This window comes from Phoca vitulina, unplaced genomic scaffold (genome assembly GCF_004348235.1).
Source record: "Phoca vitulina isolate PV1807 unplaced genomic scaffold, GSC_HSeal_1.0 scaffold40, whole genome shotgun sequence".
NCBI classification, from domain to species: Eukaryota; Metazoa; Chordata; class Mammalia; order Carnivora; family Phocidae; genus Phoca; species Phoca vitulina.
The window spans coordinates 19,656,796-19,675,717 of NW_022589743.1; the positions used below are offsets into that span (position 1 = coordinate 19,656,796).

At 43.1% G+C, this 18,922-nt stretch overlaps 1 long non-coding RNA gene across 1 annotated transcript in view; it reads left to right on the top strand.

The window, feature by feature from the left end:
- The first annotated feature begins 277 nt into the window (after positions 1-277).
- The window catches only part of LOC116647531, an 86,520-nt gene continuing 67,875 nt past the window's right edge, over positions 278-18,922 (top strand). The window contains exon 1 of the long non-coding RNA XR_004302349.1: positions 278-340. This is a non-coding gene — a long non-coding RNA (uncharacterized LOC116647531). The remainder of the gene's footprint in view (positions 341-18,922) is intronic.

Consider the following 18,922-nt stretch of genomic DNA (forward strand, 5'->3'; position numbering starts at 1 on the left):
TGGAAAAATACAGTTTGTGTTTTTCTGTGATCTGCTTTTTCTTTTTTTTTTTGCTTACCATTTTGTTCTGACACAATGTGTACCCTGAAATTCATTCATTTTCACTAATGATTGTTATTCTGTTGTGTGGACACACCATACTTTATCCATCCTCCTGTTGATAGATGGGAGGGACATTTAGTTTGCCTTTCCTCACCTGCCCGCCTCTCTTTCTCCTTTTTGTCCCATTACACACAGTGTTGAAGTGAGGATTCCCCCGTGTCCCCACATGGGAGATGCAAATGCCTACCCAGCTGAGGATCACCAGGAGCACGCCTGCCGGGGATTGCTGGGTCACGAGGTATGTGCATCTATATTTTTCCTAGATGTTGCCCATCTGCATTCCCACAGCAGGGTTATCCAAATGTCAGCTTCTCCACAATCTCACTAGTGCTCAGGAGACTCAGACTTCAAAAACTGTGCCTCCCATGCCCATGATGTGACATCTTGTTATTTTCCTGACTGCTGATGGGGTCGAGCATATTTTCAAATGTATTCCCTTCAGTGAATTGCCTGTTCATATCTTTTGTCTATTATATTTGGTGGTTTTCCTCCAGAATTGATTTGCAGTGTTTTTTATTTTATTTTGTTTTATAGGTTTTGAACATGAACCGCTTGGTAGGCAAGTATCTTCTCCCAGGCTGTAGTTTGTCTTTTTTTTTTTTTTTTTTAAAGATTTTATTTATTTATTTGGGAGAGAGAGAATGAGAGAGAGCACATGAGAGGGGGGAGGGTCAGAGGGAGAAGCAGACTCCCCGCCGAGCAGGGAGCCTGATGCGGGACTCAATCCCGGGACTCCAGGATCATGACCTGAGCCGAAGGCAGTCGCTTAACCAACTGAGCCACCCAGGCGCCCCTGTAGTTTGTCTTTTTTGGTGGGGGAGAATGGGGCTTGGGAATTTTTTTGTTTGTTTTTTAAATACAGTGAAATACACAAATCTTAATTGCTACCGTTTGATAGATGTTTGTTTTGTTTTGTCTTATTTTTTAGAATTTTAATTCCACTAGAACTAACATACAGTGGTTTGAGGTATACAATATAGTGACTCAACAATTCTATACATTACTTGGTGCTCATCAAGCTAAGTGTACTCTTGGGGCAGCTGGGTGGCTCAGTCGATTAAGCATCCAGCTCTTTTAAGTGTACTCTTAATCCCCATCACCTATTTCCCCCATCCCCCCACCATCTCCCCTCTGGTAACCATTAGTTTGTTCTCTATAGTTAAGAGTCTTTTTTTGGTCTCTTTGTTCGTTTGTTTTGTTTCTTAAATTCCACATGTGAGTGATTTCATATGGTATTTGTCTTTCTCTAATTATTTCACTTAGCATTATACTCTCTAGCTCTGTCCATGTCATTGCAAATGGCAAGATTTCATTCTTTTAAAAAATTTTTAATTCCAGGGACCCCTGGGTGGCTCAGTTGGTTGAGTATGTGCCTTCGGCTCAGGTCATGATTCCAGGGTCCTGGGATCGAGTCCCGCATCGGGCTCCCTGCTCAGTGAGGAGTCTGCTTCTCCCTCTGCCTGCCGCTCCCCCTGCTTGTGCTCTTTCTCGCTCTCTCTGATAAATAAATAAAATAAAATCTTTAAAAAAATTTAATTCCAGGGTAATTAACATACAGTGTTATATTAGTTTCAGGTGTACAATATAGTGATTTAACAATTCTATATATTACTCAGTGCTCATCGTAAGTGACCCTTAATCCCCATCACCTATTTCACCCATCCCCCCATCCACCTCCCCTCCGGTAACCATCAGGTTGTTTTCTGTAGTTAAGAGTGTGTGTCTTGGTTTGTCTTTTTTTTTTCTTCGTTCATTTGTTTTGTTTCTTAAATTTCACATATGAGTGAAATCATATGGAATTTGTCTTTCTCTGACTGACTTATTTTGATTAGCATTATACCCTCAGATCCATCCATCTTGTTGCAAATAGCAAGATTTCATTCTTTTTTATGGATGAATATTCTATTGTATACATATACCATATCTTCTTTATCCATTCATTCATTGATGGACACTGGACTCTTTCCATAATTTGGCTTTTGTAAATAATGCTGCAATAGACATTAGGATGCATATATCCTTTTGAATTAGTGTTTTCATTTTCTTTGGGTATATACCCAGTAGTACAATTATTGGATCATATGGTAATTCTATTTTTAACTTTTTGAGGAAACTCCATATTGTTTTCCACACTGACTGGACCAGTTTGACTCCCACCAATAGTGTACTTTTTACCACATCCTTGCCAGCACTTGTTGTTTCTTGTGTTGTTGATTTTAGCCATTCTGCAGGTGATATCTCATTGTGGTTTTGATTTACATTTCCCTGGTGATGAGTGATGTTCAGAGTCTTTTCATGTGTCTGTTGGCCATCTGTATGTCTTTTTTTGAGAAATATCTGTTCATGTCTCCTGCCCATTTTTATTTAATTTAATTAATTTATTTATTGAGAGGAAGAGAGGTGGGGAGAGGGAGAGGGAGAGAAAGAATCTTAAGCAGGCTCCATGCCCAGAGCAGAGCCTGATGGCGGGGGCGAGGAGGGGGGGCCCAATACTGTAATACCCTGAGATCATGACCTGAGCTGAAATCAGGAGTTGGATGCTTAACCTATTGAGCTACCCAGGCTCATTTTTAAATTGGATTATTTGTTTTTTGGGTGTTGAGTTTTACAAGTTCTTTATATATTTTGGATATTAAGCCTTTATTAGATATGTCATTTGTAAATATCTTCTCCCATTCTGAAGGTTGCCTTTTAGTTTTGTTGATTGGTCCCTCACTGTGCAGAAGCTTTTTATTTTGATTTAGTCCCAATAGTTTGTTTTTGCTTTTGTTTCCCTTACCTCAGGAGACATATCTAGAAAAATGTTGCTCTGGCTAATGTTAGAGAAATTACTGTCTGTGCTCTCTCCTAGGATTTTTAGATTTCAGGTCTCACATTTAGACCTTTAATGCACTTTGATTGGATTTATTTTTATGGTATGAGAAGTGGTCCAATTTCTTTCTTTCTTTCTTTCTTTTTTTTTTTTTTGCATGTAGCTGTCCAGTTTTCCCAGCCACATTTGTTGAAGAGACTTTTTCCCATTGCATATTCTTGCCTCCTTTGTCAAACATTAATTGATCATATATAATCATGGGGTTATTTCTTGCTCTCTATTTTGTTCCACTGATCTATGTGTCTATTTTTGTGCCAATACCACACTGTTTTGATTATTGCAGATTTGTAGTATATCTTGAAATCTGGGATTGTGATACCTCCAGCTTTGTTCTTCTTTTTCTTTTATTTGGGGGGGGGTGTTGATTTTTGTAGTTACTGGAATCATGCTGTATGTATTGTTCTTCCATGTGCTTGTTGGAGATGTTCCCAGCCTAGTACACTCCTTTTATCTACCATATATTCGGCAGAATTAGCATTGTCTTTTGGGTTGCTTCATTCTGCTGTTATAATTATGCCCATTTTTGTGCACACATTTGAGTACAGGGGCTGAAGTTGGAGTGAGAGAGTCTCAGTTTGAGTCTCTGTTGATCTGAGGTGAAGGTGTGTTGACTTGGTGTTGAGCAGGCAGTAGGCAGTGCACACTGACCCAAGCAGGAGGGTGGCTGGGCTGTGGATTTGGAACCAACAGGCCCATGGCACCATGTGTGATGGGGAAGCGACTGGTTTTGCTCCTGGTTTAGTGATCATGAGTTTAACTTTAACTCTTGTTTGTCTGGGAAACTCTATCTCTCCTTCTATTCTGAATGATAGTCTTGCTGGATAGAGTATTTTTGGCGCAGATTTTTTTCTTTTCATCACTTTTGGATTATATCATGCCCCTCCCTCTGGCCTGCAAAGTGTCTGCTAAAAAATCAGCTGATAGTCTTATGGGGTTTCCTTTGTATGTAACTACTTTCTTTTCTTTTCTCTTGCTGCCTTTTTTTTTTTTTTAATTCTCTATCACTGCTTTTTGCCATTTTAATTACTATGTATCTTGGTGTGGACCTCCTTGAGATGATTTTGTTGGGGAATCTCTGCTCCTGGATATGGATTTTTGTTTCCTTCTCCAGATTCAGGAAGTTTTCAGTTATTTTTTCTTCAAATAAACTTTCTGTGCCCTTTTCTCTCTCTTCTCCTTCTGGGATCCCTATAATGTAAATGTTACTATGCTTGATGGAGTCACTGAGTTCCCTAAGTCTATTCTCATTTTGCATAATTTTTTTCCCTCTCACTGGCTCAGCCTGATTGATTTCCATTACTCTGGACTCCAGGTTTCTGATCCATTCTTCTGCTTCCTCTTGTCTACTATTTATTCCCTCTAGTGTACTTTTTTATTTCATGTACTGTGGTGTTCATCTCTGATAGGTTCTTTTTTATCTCTTTGTTAAGAGTCTCACTGATGTCCTCCACTCTTTTCTCAAGTCCAGTGAGTATCTTTATGATCATTATTTTAAGTTCTCTATCAGGCATATTACTTATATCTCCATTTCACTTAGGTGTCTTGCTATGATTTTGTTATGTTCTTTCATTTGGGACATATTCCTCTGTCTCCTCATTGGGACATATTCCTCTGTCTCCTCATTTTGTATAACTAGGTGTCTGTTTCTGTGTGTTAGGAAAATCAGCGCCATCTCCTGCTCTTGAAAGTAGTGGCCTTATGAAGAAGAGGTCCTGTCGAGCCCCTCAGTGCAATGTCTCCTTTTTACCAGAAAATGGCACCTCAGGGGTGTCTCCTATGTATGTGGCTTGCACCCTGCACCCTTGTGGCTGAGCTGTGTTTGCTTTCAGTCCAGTCATCTGCAATGTCTCTCTTTGCCTGTTGTGGGCAGGATATGATCTCTGTGTGGTTATTGGGCCAGTGTGGGGCCACCTAGGGCTTGAGTTGAGTCAGACCAGGAGTTTGCCAGAGATGAAGTAGCACCAAACAGCAGGGCACTTTCCCTATGTTGTCCCTGAGAAGCTTTTATTGGTGAATGGGTCCTTCAGTCAGACCTGCTGTCTGCCCCTAGCCCACTGCTTGGGCTGCAGTTGGACTGGTGTGTGTGGTTATCTTTCCCCCTCCCCAGGGGAAGGAGTCACTTTGGAGTGGTGCTGGCCCCTGTCCGGGCTGCTTGCACACTGCCAGGCTTGTGGTACCTCTTTGGATGGGCTCTGGCCAAGAGGGGATTGACGGGGGTGGGATCCACACTGTGCACAGGGGCCGGAGGGGCAGGGTTAGCAAGGTTTGTGTGCTATTGGTCCCCTGTGGGAGGGGCCCTGCAGCACTGGACTGAGGTGGGCTAGTTTGGAGGGGTGAATCCACGGAAGCACAGCTTGGAGTGGGGGAGGTGAGGTGGCAGTGCAAGCCAGTGTTGTTGCTGCACTGGTTCCCAGAGGTGGCCGGGTGTCTAGGCTGGGGGGCAGGGGAGAGAAATGGCACCTGCCAGCTCCTTTGTTCCTGGAGAAGCCCCCCACCAATCTCAGGACATGCTCTGAGATAAGTAAACAACAAATGCCCCAGGCATTTTTCAAACTGCTGGTTGTCTTCCTCTGGCCCTCCTGGCTCTCCGCAAACTGACCCACTGATTTTTAAAATTCCAGGTTTTAAGTCCCACTGGTTGTAAGAACTTAGAAAATTCAGCCCCTCTGGTTTTCAAAGCCTAATGTTATGGGGATTCATCTTCCCCGCTCTGGCTTCCCTGATGTGAGGGTCTGTTTCTCTCCCCTCTCCGCGCCTGTGGCTCCTTCCCTCCCTGATCCCCCATGAGTTCGTTTAGCACCCCACCTCGGCTCTGCCCTTTCTACCCTCTTTCATGTGGCCTCTTCTCTATGTTTAGCTGTGGAAAGTCTGCTCTGCCAGTGTTCAGGTCATGTTCTGGATTATTTATGCTGATGGGGGTGTTATGAAGGTGTACCAGCAGGATGAGGTGAGCACAGGGTCTTCCTACTCCATCATCTTTCCAGCAGTCTGTTCTTTTTCAAGGTTGCTATGGCTCTTCTGGGTCTTTTGTGGTTCTGTACAAATTTTAGGATTATTTGTTCTAGTTCTGTGAAAAGTGCTTTTGGAATTTTGATAAGGATTACATTAAATCTGTAGATTATTTTGGGTAGTGTGGACATTTTAACAGTATTTGTTCTCCCAATCCACGAGCATGGGATATCTTTCCATTTGTTTGTGTCATCTTCAATTTCTTTCTTTAAAAAAAAATATATAAAGATTTTATTTACCCATTTGAGAGAGAGAGAGAGAGCACAAGCCGGGGGAAGGGCCGAGGGAGAGGGAGAAGCAGACTCCCCACCGAGCAGGGAGCCCAATGTGGGGCTCGATCCCAGGACCCCGAGATCATGACCTGAGCCCAAGGCAGACGCTCAGCTGACTGAGCCACCCAGGCGCCCCCATCTTCAATTTCTTTCATCAATGTTTTATAGTTTTCAAGGTACAGGTCTTTCACCTCCTTGGTTAAGTTTATCCTAGGTATTTTATTATTTTTGGTGCAATTGTAAATGGGACAGTTAGATAGATTTTGAAAAATGCATATAGCCATGTAACCCACTCCTCTGTCTCCCCAGTAAGATCGTTTGTGCTCCTTCTGAGGCAACCACTGTTTGCACTTCTTTTTCCATATATATATATATTTTTTAAAGATTTTATTTATTCATTTGAGACACAGAGATACAGAGAGAGAGAGAGCATGAGCAGTGGGAGAGGCAGAGGGAGAGGGAGAAGCAGACTCCCCGCTGAGCCAGGAGCCCGATGTGGGACTCGATCCCAGGACCCTGGGATCATGACCTGAGCCGGAGGCAGACGCTTAACCATCTGAGCCACCCAGGCGCCCTCTTTTTCCATATATTAATTTTGTCTGATTTAGAACTTAATATAAATGAAATCATACTGCGTGCCTGGCTTCTTTTGCTTAGCGTAATGTTCTTAAGATTCATCCATCTTGCATAAATTTCTTTTTTATTGCTGAATAGATTTCCATTGTATGAATGTACTATAATAGGTTTACCCAGTGTCCCATTGATGGACACTGAGGTGGTTTCAGGTTTTGGCTACTATGAATAAAACGGCCATCAACGTTCTTGTACCTGTGTTTTTGTGCACATATGCTTTCATTTCTCTTGGGGAAACACCTCAGAGTGGAATTGCTGGAGCCATAGGGAAGGTTCATGTTTGACTTTATGAGAAATACTGCGTTTCATCTTTTAATTCTGTTAAGGGCATTATCTGTCATCAGATTTGATAATCTTTTTCCTTAATGATTTATGCTTGCTTTAAGAAATCTTTTTCTGAGGTCATGCAGATTTTCTTCACTTCCCATCTGAAGGTTTTAAACTTTGCATTTCACATTTGGAGTTTTAATTCACCTGAAATTGATTTTTATCAACTGCGTGAGATAAGAATCTATTTTTCCCCCATTTCCCATTTGGATAACTAATATTGCCAACACTGTTATTGACTAGAGCATCACCCCATTGCCCTATTGTAATGCTCTTTCATGTATGAGGTTTCCACATGGACCGAGACTTGTTTCTGGGCTCCATTCTGTGCCACTGGTTTATTTTTCTATCCCTATGCCAATGCCATCCTGTACTAATTACTATAATTCGTAAAATGTCTGGCTATCTGGTAGGATAAGTCATCCTACTTTGTTCTCCAAAATTCGCTTGTTTATTTATTGTCCTTGTTCTTCCACATAAACTTTAGGATCAATATGTTAGGTTGTAATTTTTTTTTTTTAAAGAGAGAGAAAGAGGGGAGAGGTGGAGGGAGAGACTCTTAAGCAGGTTCCATGCCCAGTGTGGAGCCTGATGGGGTTCTTGATCTCATGACCCTGAGATCATGACCTGAGCTGAAATCAAGAGTCAGACGCTTAACGGACTGAGCCACCCAGGTGCCCCTTGTAAATATTTTTTATTTTGCGTTTTGATTTTTTCTTTGATCCATTTGTTGGATAGAACTGTGTTTTTACATTTCCCAAACATATTGGACTTTGAAAGCTATATTACGTACTGATTTTGAATTTAATTGAGTTGTGATAAGAGAATGTAGTCTGTATGATAGATTCTTCATTTTCTTTGTAGTATAGTACACGATCAATTTTGAAAATCTTCACAGATGCTTTAATAATGTGTATTCTCTAGCTGTTGGTCGTACAATTCTACTTATGTTATTAGATTAAACTTATTGTGTTGTTAAAATCTTCTAAAGCCTAAGTTGTTTTTTTTCTCCTTGATATTTCAATTTCTAAGAGATGTGCTAAACTCTCCCACTATGATTATAGACTATAAATTTCTTGTAGTTCTGTCAATTTTTGCTTTATATATTCTGAGACTGTATTACCTAGATGCACATATGTTCAGAAATCTACCTTTCTGATGAACTTTTTTCTTTAATTATTCTTTAATTATTATGTAGTAACTGTCTTTATTTCTCATAATGCTTTGGTCTTAAAGTATAGTTTGCCAGATATTGTTTGACTATACCAGCTTTCTTTTGATTAATATTTGCCTAGCTCATTGTTTATCATTTTAAAAAAATTCCAAATTTTCTGAGTCCTTGTGTTTTAAGTGTCTTTTGTAAACAGCACATTTCCAGCTTTTGTTCTTAATCTAATCAGAGAATCTCTATCTCCCAAGTGAATAATCTAGTATTTTAAAATACACTGTGATTACTGATATTTTTGTAATGATTTTCTTATTTTGGTTAACATGTATGATAGATGGGCTTATTTATATTGTTTTATTTTGTTCCTCCTAGGGTCTCAGCTTTTCCTTTCCCCTTTTCCACTTCCTATCTCGTTTGGATCAATCTAGTTGGTTCTTTTTTCACTTTTTTCTTTACTACTGTAGAAGCTGTGCATTCTGTTTCTGTTTTTTTTAGAGGTTCCACTTAAAATTTAATATATACACTTGACCTCACAAGGTAACAATCAATATCTCTGTATTCTTCCCAAACCATTTAATCCTTTCTATGATCATCACTTCTGTCCTAGCTTACTATACTGTTTTCTAGTTTTTTGGTGATACCTTATTTTAATATCCTTACATTATTCATGATAATAATTAATGTCGTTTGCCATGGACCAATTAGATTTATCTGCAACTTTACCAATTCATTTGCTCACCACTGAAATTATATCTTGGGGCACCTGGGTGGCTCAGTCGGTTGAACATCTGACTCTTGACTTCAGCTCTGTTCTTGATCTCAGGGTTGTGAATTCAAGCCCTGAGTTGGGCTCCATGCTGGGCATGGAGTCTACTTAAAAATAAATAAGTAAATAAAAATGAAATTGTCTCTTAAGAAATAAGTTAATAAATATACTATTAAATTATGTCCTTTTTCTCAAATTGTTTGACCTGTCAGGACCGTTTAAAGCTACCATGGCTACTATTAGAACATACCAGATATGTGTAATGGACCATTTTTGTGGCTTCAGTTTTGGCACTTGCTTTAACCCTCTGCATGTTTGCTTTTATTGTGCATTATACCTAAAAGAGTATATAAGACACACATCTAAGAATGATGTACCGAGCACTCAGGATGACAGTTAGGACATTATCTAATACCTAATATGCTCCCTCTGTGCTCTGTTCAAGTGCATTCGGCCCTGCTCCCCACATAGTCACTATTCTGAATGTTGTGTTGGTGCTTCCATTGCTTGTCTGTATAGTTTTCCCACACATATTTTAAAGAATCTATTATTTCATCTTGCCTGTTTTCAAAGTGTAGATAAATGGAATCATACTGTATCTAGTCTTCTGTGATTTGTTTTTTTCCCTTCAAATTTATGTGTTTGAAGTTAATTCACATTGCTAAGCAGCACTGGGGTTCACCCATTCCACTATAGTACAGTACAAACAGTGGACTCATTGTTTGAATATATCCCAATATATAAATCTAATCTCATTATGGACACTTGTGATGTTTTCAGTGTTTGGTGATTATACGCCCATCATTGGGACTTTGGGACTTCTGGGTTATAGGGTTCATAGGGCATGTTCAATTTTATTCTTACCCAACAATTAGTGGTGGTACCAATTTACATTCCTACTTTCAATATATGAGTTTCTTTTGCTTCCCATAATTGTTAACACTTGGTATTGTCAGTGCTTTAATTTTTGCCAAACTGGTGAGTGTGGAATGTCATGGCATTCTGCATGTGTGTGTGTTTAAACTTTTAATTTTGGCATTTTGCTTTTAATTTGCATTTCCTTTTTTCTCAATTACATTGAGCATGTTCTCATGTTTATTAGGCATTTGTCTTTTCAGTATAATTCTGTTTTTTGCCCTTCATCTATGTTCTTTGGGGTTATTTTTGTTCTTATCGATTTATAAGCATTCTTTTCATGTTCTGGAAATGACTCCTTTGTAATATGTATTGCAATTGTCATCTCCAAGTTTGTGGCTTGTTTTTTTCTCATTCTTCATGCAGTCTCTGGGAAACCAGAAATTCTTAATTTATTTACTTTGGTTGTTGTTGCTTTAAGGTAGTGCTTTTATGTACCTTAAGAAGTCCCTCTATACCCTGAGGACCTAAAATGATTATCCTATACTGTGTTCTACTTTTTATTAAAGTTTTATCTTTCACAGTTGTATTTAAGTCTACTTTGGTTTTTGTTTTTTTGTTTTTGTTTTTTTTGAGAGAGAGAGAGAGAGCAAGAGCATAGGGGAGGGTCACAGGGAGAGGGAGGGAGAATCTCAAGCAGACTCCCCCACTGAGTGCAGAGCCTGACGCGGGGCTCCATCTCACGACCCTGAGACCACAACCTGAGCCGAAATCAAGAGTTGGATGCTTGACTGACTGAGCCACCCAGGCGCCCCTAAATCTACTTTGAATTGATTTTTATGTAGGACATGAAGGAGGAATTAATTTTAATTTTTTTCCATATGGGTAACCAAGTGTGGCCGTCTTATTTGTTATGGTCCATCCATTTTGTTTTGTTTTGTTTACTAATCTGTAGTGTCTGTTCTGTCATAAATCCAGCTTCCATATATGCTCACATTGGTTTCTGGGCACTCTCTTCTATTTTATCCATCTCTTTGTCTACTCCCGTACCAATACCAGACTATTTTAATTACTGTAGCTTTACCTTGATATCTGGTAGGACAGATCCTCCCTTCTTATTCTTCAAGCATGATAGGTTTCCACGGGTCCTGTACTCTTCCATACAGATTGTCAGTTTCCATGAACTGTCCTCTCTATGATGAAATTAGTTCAATGTCATCGATGTTCCATCACATGGCCTAGTTTGTCCCTCTGAAAAATAATGCTGTATTCAGGGCTCAGTGTTAGCCTTTTGGTCAGAGGTTGGACACTCAGCAGAGGCTTTAGCCAGACTGGCCTTGGTGAGGAGGGGCCCCTCTTGCTGGAGGCCATGCACAACCTCCATCTCTTTACCATGGCCGTACGCAGGGTTGAGCACCTTGAGCAAGGACAGAGTGGCTGGAGGGAAGGCAGGCTGACATCCATAGAATGGGTTATCTTTCCCACTGGTTGTTGGAACACTCCTCTGCTGAGCAACCCCACCCAAATATGCTCATTTGGAGAGCTCTATCCTTACATCTCTATATCTTTGTCACCAACTGTTCAGTCTTATTTTTCCAAAGTCCCTGTTGATCCAGCCAAACTATTAGCCTCTCTATGGATCTGTGTAATAACTGTACCTCTGGCCTGGCATGGGAAGGGCGGGTGGGAGAGGCTGGGAGAAGCCCCTGATTGTGGGACAGTCTGAGAAACCACTCTATGACTGTGAAGTGAGTTTGTGGAAAGGCTGGGAACTGCTCCTTCTGCACAACCTCAAAGTGGTAGCTTGTGGAGAAATTTCGAAGTCATGTCTGACTGCCACGACCTTCTGGAAAAAAAAAAAAAACTGCTATTATTTCACCTTCTCTTCCCTCTTCCAATCTTGCTCCCGTTTCTCTCACTGGCGAACTCTAACCTGGAGCCATACTGGGAAAAGTAATTCTCTGACTTAAAAGAAGTGATGGTGTTTGCAAATCGACAGTAGGCCATCCAGCCCAATGGTGTACATTTAGGTTGTTTTCAGTCACTACCATGTATAGGGAAGGGATCGCCAGCCAGCCTGGTTTTGGAATGAACTTCCGGGAATACGACCATTGCCAGCTGTTTCAGTTTGCCTGGGATTGTGTACTGTGGTAACAGGTCTTACGATGTTCGGCTTTGGAAGTATACGGTTATTGAAGAAGAAATAAGGTTTGAAATGTACGATGCCAGAAGCTAGTCTGTTCAAAAGTAAAATAAGGCATGTTTGACAGTGTATGTTAAAAAGTTTATTACACATGTGTTTAAAATAATCAATTTCTCTTTGTTTATCCTTTGGTTAGTCTCAAAATGACAGTACAACTTACAACAACATTATACTTTATAAAGGGTAAGTATTGCATAAGAAGCAATAAGGTAGAGCTATGTTTTCCCATGTGCCAGTCTTCCTTCAGCTGCATTTAATCTGCTCTTTAGCTTACCCACTGGGTTTGTAATTTCAGTGACTTTCTAGATTTTTCTAATAGTTCAAGTTGGATATTTTCCGAATACGCTTGTTTTATTTTATTTTATTTTTTTAAAGATTTTATTTATTTGACAGAGAGAGACAGCAAGAGAGGGAACACAAGCAAGGGGAGTGGGAGAGGGAGAAGCAGGCTTTCCGCTGAGCAGGGAACCTGATGCAGGGCTCGATCCCAGGACTCTGGGATCATGACCTGAGCCGAAGGCAGACGCTTAACGACTGAGCCACCCAGACGCCCCTCAAATACGCTTGTTTTAGAAACTATCTTTTTCCTTTTTAAAATGCCTTTTATGTTGTTAATTATTTAAGACGTCCTTATTTTGGTGCTGGCTTCGGCAACACCTATACTAAAATTGGGTTGCAAGGATGATATACAAATTCATGAAGTGTTCCAATGGGCAAAAAAAAAAAAAAAGGACATATTTATTTTGTAGTTGATATGCTGTTTGTTCTAATGGACGAAATCCCGAGGGATAGAATAAATCCAGTTGCTTATTTGTTAGATTCTTGCTCACCCATCTTGTAACTTCAGACGATGGGCTCATCTACAGCAGTGTTCTGTCTGTGGGAATCACATGAAGCTGTGGCTGACAGCGTACTCTCCAGAATCCTGGGAGTATCACTGTCCTGAGAATGTTGCTCTCTTACTGTGTTATTTTACCAGCTTGGGAGTTTGGGGGGCACAGGGGTAGGGTTCCCCCAGTTACAACTACAGCATTAACTCAAAAGCTTAGCCCTGTGATATTTAGTCCCATCTCAATGTCTGGCCCCTGTGGATTTCCTTATTTACTTGAGAACTTAGTTCTGTTTATTTTAAAAAGGATGTCTATTATATTTTATCCAGAATTTCTAAGTGTTTATTAGTGGGAGGGTTTTCAGGTTTTCTAGTAAGTCATATATCTAAAACCATAAGCCTCACTATGCATTTTTATTCATCATTGTGTCCATTTTGCCTATGCTAATGCCTGGGGGAAAAGGTAATAAATAAATGTTCTCTTCTTTTGTTCTTTCTTTGTTTCTTCTGGTAATTGAGATCCTCCTGGCCTTCCCTCAGTGCCCAGCACGGGGCCTGGCACAGAGCAGGCGCTCAAGAAATGTTTGTAGAGGGGCGCCTGGGGGGCTCAGTCGTTAAACATCTGCCTTCGGCTCAGGTCATGATCCCGGGGTCCTGGGATCGAGCCCCACGTCAGGTCTCCCTGCTCGGCGGGAGGCCTGCTTCTCCCTCTCCTACTCCCCCTGCTTGTGTTCCTTCTCTCGCTGTGTCTCTCTCTGTCAAATAAATAGAAACTTTAAAAAAAAAAAAAAAGAAAGAAAGAAATGTCGGTAGAATGAATTGGAAGGATACATTTTACAGATGAGGACTTGGAGACCAGAGCCGTGATGTGACTTACTTGTCTCTGGAAACTCAGTGCTAGCAAAGATGTTTTCTAGCTGGTATCATTCATTTGCACATTTACATTTCCCACAAATTAACCCATCCCTGCAGTTACAAGAAGTCCCCTAGTCCTGTCATCTGGATCTTATTTTATTGGTGGGTGTGGTCCTGCCGGCCTATTCACTTCACCAGGATTCAGGACCTCAATATCTCAGCCTAAGAGCTCCGAGTCTGATGATCCCAGAGTAGTTCTTGGTGGTAGCTGAGACTGGGAGAGGAAGAGGGGAAGATGGAGAGAGAAGGTGGCCAGCAAGGAAAATGGAAATGCCTTGTGTGCTCCCAAGTCACCTCATCTGTGGACATATGCCACAGTTGATTTCTTTTCTCTCCCCCACCCCCAGTGAAATTTGAACTCTCGCTAAGAGGCCGGTGGCTTTAGCTAAAAATGTCCTGCTTGATTTATTCTTCTTCTTTTTTTTTTTTTTTTAAAGATTTTATTTATTTATTTGAGAGAGAGAATGAGAGAGAGAGCATGAGAGGGGTGAGGGTCAGAGGGAGAAGCAGACTCCCTGCTGAGCAGGGAGCCCGATGCGGGACTCGATCCCGGGACTCCAGGATCATGACCTGAGCCGAAGGCAGTCGCTTAACCAACTGAGCCACCCAGGCGCCCTGATTTATTCTTCTTGAGACCAAATAATAACCAACCTTGCCATAACTTGAGTCTTCCCTGGCTGTCTGGGAGCTGCCTTCATTCCTGTGGAGAGAGTCCTGAGCAGGGAGCCAGGAGCCCTCAGTTCCTGGGTGACCACCACCCCTGTGTGACCTTGGGCAACTCACTTGCCCTCTCTGAACTCGGTTTTAACGTCTGAAACTTGAGCGGTTGATCTTTAAGGGCCTCTTCGTCTGTGACATGAGGTTATAAAATCAAGCAAGGTACTAAAAAGGGCATAGGGCTAGACCCCCCCCCCCCCGCCCCGTGCATTAGTGGTATTGTCTGCGCAGGCCCGGTAATGCAAACATGGGGGTGGGGGAGGCTTGACATTACTGCAAGGAGTTTAGAATCAAGGACCCCATAGCCTAGTATGGAGGTGACATCTTGTGGAGACCTCGAACAAAACTGAGGTTCTGTAATGAGGAATCACCGGAGGCATGCATTTATAGCAATGCCCCAAATAAGAGAAATAGCAAATATTTTACAGACTATTATGTGATCATTACAAATTACATTTTCATAGACTTCCTAATAACACAGCAGACTGCTGATGCCACAGTGGTAAGTGAAACTGCGGGACACACATTTGTAGATCTAGAGTAAAGGAAGCTATGTAAAAATTTTTTTTTTTTTTTTTTAAAGATTTTATTTATTTATTTGACAGAGAGAGAGCGAGAGCAGGAACACAAGCAGGGGGAGTGGGAGAGGGAGAAGCAGGCTTCCTGCCGAGCAGGGAGGCCGATGTGGGGCTCGATCCCAGGACCCTGGGGTCATGACCTGAGCCGAAGGCAGACGCTTAAGGACTGAGCCACCCAGGCACCCGGAAGCTATGTAAAAATTAAGCAGAGTAAAGAAGGCTGGAGTAGAACAATGGGTGATTTTTCTCTTTGGGGAGAGTTTTACTCTGCTCACTGCATTTTTTAATATTTCCTGTGCTGAGCATGTATCACTCTTACAACAGCAAATGAACTGTATTAAAATAATATTTTAATATTTTTTTTTTTTTTTTAAGATTTTATTTATTTATTTGAGAGAGAGAGAATGAGAGAGAGAGAGAGCATGAGGGGGGGAGGGTCAGAGGGAGAAGCAGACTCCTCGCTGAGCGAGGAGCCCGATGCGGGACTCGATCCCGGGACTCCAGGATCATGACCTGAGCCGAAGGCAGCCACTTAACCAACTGAGCCACCCAGGCGCCCTAAAATAATATTTTAAAGAGTATTCCTTTTTGTGCTGCAGGAAGAAGAGAGACCTGGTTGACCGCATGTCCACATCTGGGCCCCCCAGCGATGTGGATGGACTGGCAGGTGGCCCGGGGAGGGTGTGGGGGTGATGTGGGAGCTGCCCAGCTGATGGCGTGGGGAGTAGCTGAAAATAAGGGCGGGGTCATCGTCGTACCCTGAACCGGTCACAGGGAAAAGGAATTTGACACCTGAGTGGATTCAGAGAACAGAAGCAGCATTGCTGGGGGAAGCCACGTACTTGCAGGGACCCAACTCTTGGCTGAAGAGAAGAAAGGATAGCCAGCCTGGTAAACTGTCCAAGCTTTGAGATAACAGCCTAGGGGAGGCGGTGAACCCTTCATCGGGGAGCGTTTGACAGGACACTGCCGCGAGCTTCCCTGCAGGCCTGCGGGCTGGAGGAGAGGAGCTCAAAGTTCCCCTTCTGACTGTTGAGGGAGAAGGAAAAAGTGGAAAGTAGAGAAATCATTACCCTCATGGTCAGGAGAGGGGCCTCTCAGCCAGGTTCAAGAGCTGGATGCACCATTTATCAGAGGTCCATCCTGGGTAAGTTATGAAACCTCTTTGTACCTCAGTTTTCTCATCTGCAAAATGGATATAATAGCAGGACATAATGATAAATAATGGAATAGCATAAATGATAAATAAAGGCGAGAGCATGAAAAGGGCTTATTTGCGGAGCTCAGTAAAGGAGAGTGGTGGCCACGGGTTATTTTTCAAGGCCCCAGAGGGCCCGGCCTCCTGCCTTTACTACCTCACGCGTCAGCCGGCTCACAACTAGCATCAGCCTCTGTTGGTCAAAAGTCCTCTCCTGTGTTTGGTCGAACTACTTTTATCCCCGGTTCTGCCTGATTGAGTCAAGCTTCCCGCTCTGCCTCTGAATCCCCTCACCAGGTACATATCCTCCAGGCAGGCTGCTCTCTTAGCTTGGTCTCCTTGGCCTCCCTCCCCACGCCAGTGCCCAGAATGTAAGGATGGACCCCGTCTCCGGCCAGGAGCTGGGTGCCCAGGAATTCCGGCCCCGCCAGCCAGCGCATCTGTTTCTAATCAGCGCGGGGTGGCGCATTCTTTCTGCCGAGCGTGCAGGCCCAGAGCCTGGGGACAGCGCTAATTGATTGCTAAATGGATCTTGTCATTTCCAAAAGAGGCCTCCAGACCTGCCCTTTGCTCTGTCTCTGCTCCCTGCTGACGAGCTGAAGAATTAACTCGTCCACTGCCTTGGGAGCCAGGAGACCACGGTCTTGAACCTCAACTGTGGGGATTCATCAGGAGCCTTAGAGAAGCCCCCTGCTCTTTGTAAAGCGACCTACACAGCCTAAAAAGCACATCCCTGGACCCATGGATCCCATTTCATTCTCCTGGCAGCTTTGTGGGGCGCGCTGGACTGCGGTGGACCAATGAGGAAATCAAGGCTCAGGGGTGTGATCCAGTGGTTCCGGGTCACACAGAGTTGGTGGCAGGGATGGGACTGTCTTGAATCGGACTCATGCTGGGTTCAGGTTGTTCCCCAAAGCAGTGAATGGCCAGGGTTTGCTGGGGGGCAGGGAGATGGCGCAGGGGCTGCTGACCTGGGCTGTCTGGGTTGTCGGGTGTTGGGCTGCCCTGCAGGAGGTGACCACCAGGATGGGGAAGAGGCCACTCATGTTCAGGGCTGAGGGGTGGCTCCCCCAACCCCAGAGAACCCGCAGCCTTCCTTCTCTGGCAGTAAGCCCCTCTCATCCCAGCATCTTCATGTCAAGGGCCTGGGTGTCCCCAGCACTCACCAGAGAACGAGTCATCAACCGTGTCCTCGTCTGTCTCCCAAGGTTGAAGGCAGGGATTGTTGTCTTTCTGTCTCTAAGTCTCTGCCTGGAACAGGATCTGCTCGTAGTAGGTGGTCAGTACATGAATGTAGCAGGAGTGACTCATCCCGACTTTCCCTCTGATCTCATTCTTCTGAGTCTCTTGGCAGAGTTGATCAGTGAGAACGAGATTAAAACCTACTTCCAGCAGAGCAGTTCAGCACTCTGATATTTTGGCTCCTGACAAGAATCCCCGAGCTTCAGTGTTTGTATCTGGCAAATGGGGATGAGTTCATGTGTGTTTACCCTGGGCTGGTTGGAGGACCAACTGAGATGATAAAAGCTTGAGCACTATACTCCTGTAAAGAGTGTGTGTGTTTGTGTGTGTGTGTGGGGGGGGTGGATGGGGGGGAAGGGTTTGCTCTCATCTCTAATGGATTCTGGACTCTATTCTCTTCCAGAACCTTCTTTACTGGCCCACACGGCCAAAAGGGCTTATAAAAGAATTGGGGTACATATGTACCCCAGTCTGTAAAACTATGTGTAAGTACTCAGAGTAAGTCTTGGTTCAGACTAAATGGCTCATATGGGCAGAAACCAGAAGAAAGGGATGTATTCAGCTCATGTGGCCTGGATCCTGGGTTCCCACCACCTCAGCCGCCCCTCCTCTGTCCCTCCCCTGCGTCAATGAAGATTTTGGTTAAGAAATCAAAGAGAACTACATTCAACTCCTGGATCTCTCATCCTTCCTAGCTGTGTGACTTTGGGGAAATTACTTAACCTCTCTGATCTTACCATGTGTAAGATGGGTACAATAGCACATCTGATAGGATTATTGGAAGAATTACTGAAAAAATAAACAAAAATATGCTCCACAGTGGTGGCAAGTGACAGGTGCTCCATAAATATTAGCTACTCCTGCTGGGCTGGAAGGAGCACCCCATTCAGCCGCTCAGACCTCTGCCATCTGATGCCCTAGAGACACACTGCTCTCAGAGTGGCCTCCTGGCTTTCTGACTGCAGAATCCAAAGGCCCCTCGATTCTGACCCTTTAGGGACGCTCTAGTGTGGGGCTGTCCATTCCAACACCTCTGGGTGCCAACATTAGGCACCATGACCTACTTAGTCTTCCCCAGCAGCTTTCCTCCCTTACTTTCTGGACTACAATCCCCCCTTCGTTCTTCTCCTGTTTCTTGGCCATTTCTGCTCTTTCATCCAGTCCTAAAACACTGTGTATTTTTCTCAGTCTGGAATCACCAGAGTTTATAGGATGGAAAACCCGGTCTCTGCCCAC